Genomic DNA, 2,139 nt, shown 5'->3' with positions numbered 1-2,139 from the left:
AAACAATAAACACAGAAAGCAAGAAATAATGATGCATAGCAGTCTTTATATTAAAATTAATAATAATATTCACATTTTAAGGGTGATGTTTAACTACTGCTTAGCCCTGTGACTCAATTCTCATATAGAGGATCAGGATCTGATTACAGTCCTTCACTGGTAAGATGCTTGGAGATAAGGTTTTCAGAGATGAGCACACTGTCAGTGCTCAAAAAATAGTAAGAAAATCTGTTTTTTCTTTGAATGTATGGAGCTGCTTTTTCTTTTGTATAAATTAGCATAATCTGGAAGACTTCCAGATATTTTGGTAGCTCCCATGCTTGCCAGTTGGGTATCCTACAATATGCTTTATTATTGCTTACTTAGATACCTACTTATCTAGGATAATAGACACAGTACTTATGTATACATATATATAGATAGATAAAGTACAAACATGTATCTTTACACATATGTATTTGATTATTTTACAACTCTAAAAGGAATCACAAACTTAAAAACTATTAAGAACGTTCCTTGACCTGCTGGCTCGTTCTCTGGCTCTGCCTTGGGCCATCCCTGCCAGCCCTTTCCTGGAAAACGTAGCCATGGTTGCTGGATAATTCCCTCCAGGAAAAGAATCAGGTCTGACTCCCTCTACCTTCCTCTCTTTGCCAGTGTTATCTGTGCAGAAATTGTGACCTCGAGTACCCTGCATATGTCTCACAGCATCCCCACAGCATGCAACATGCATTGATACAACTGGGATGTAACAACACAAGCACGGCAGGCAGCAGCACAGCCCTCATGTCATTTCAGAGCCTTTGAACTGAAAAGGAACACACACACAAGAATAATGACATTTTAGGTCTACAGGTGCATCACACCGAGTCCAGCAGAGACTCAAGTCTTGGGGTCCCGTGGAGCTGACATGGCCCTAGAAGATCCTGCCCTCACACAAATGAATTGAGACAATCACCTGGCTTCAGAGCCAGGAATCAGACCTGCTTTTATTTAGCAATAGAGATGTGTCCTCACAGCTTCAGAAGCTTGAATGGGGTGAGATGAAGCCCACCTCATGCTTGTAAATGTCATTGACAATCCCCTCTCTTCCCAGCCCCAGATATTTGTCAGCCACGCTAAATACACCCAGAAGAACCTGCATTCTGAGACTGATTTGGTACTCACATTTCCTCCCGTAATATTAGCTTACCTACAGTCAAACTGAGCTTGTCAGGATCAGTCCCAGTGTTGATGAAGTCCAAGTCTGGCTGCTAGTTGATAAAACAGGTAAGTGGTGACTGATAGCTTCAACTCTGACATTATTTCTCCCTTGAAAGAGTGGATAACTTCTAATATATGGTGCTCCTGCACACAGAGCTTTTAACCATCTGGTATGGTACAATAAACTTAAACTTTTCTCAGTTTCCTTAAACTTCTGATGAAAAAAAAAAAAACAACTTCAGAATTTATAGAATTTATAGCTGCAATGTCAGAGGAAATTTGTTGTTCCCATAAGATCAGCACTGAGAATGTGTTTGTTTTGCTTGTTAATTATGTGGGAGAAACCCATCTCCTCTCATCCACCCATCATTTCCAGAGCCTTGTATCAATATACATCAGTAGCAGCTACACCAGATTTGTTCTCACTTAAAATGAGAGCAAGAAAATTCAGCTCTGTTTCTTACATACTCCTAAATATAGCCCTAGAATGAAAAAAATATTAAAAAAAAAAAAACAAACAAACACCTGCTAAAGGCATACACTGGGACTAGACTTCAGGGACATTGCTCATCTATAAGGACTTGGGCAAAGGCTATATATCTTTCAGCTCATTTACACAGACTGAGCATAAAGGAATCCGCACTGCAAGCCCTGGATAACTTATCAGATTTAAAAAAGGTAATCATGATATTAATTTATACCCTCTGTCTATAATGCTAGGTAATGTATTTTGGCAAACATCATTTATAGCTAGAATTATTCTCCCTTGGGTAGCTGTAAATGGCTCCTCTTCATTCAAATATGTCTTGCCTGCATGCACAGAAAAGCACAGGCTATCTTCCAGCTTTAATCAATATTATGATCAACTCTGAATCAAATTAAAATGTATTTGCTTGGCATTTCAGATGATGAAGTAATGCTCATCCCCAGCTGCAG

The sequence above is a fragment of the Aythya fuligula genome, chromosome 1, assembly GCF_009819795.1.
Source record: "Aythya fuligula isolate bAytFul2 chromosome 1, bAytFul2.pri, whole genome shotgun sequence".
In the NCBI taxonomy this organism is placed as follows: Eukaryota; Metazoa; Chordata; class Aves; order Anseriformes; family Anatidae; genus Aythya; species Aythya fuligula.
Note: the sequence above shows the minus strand (reverse complement) of the source record.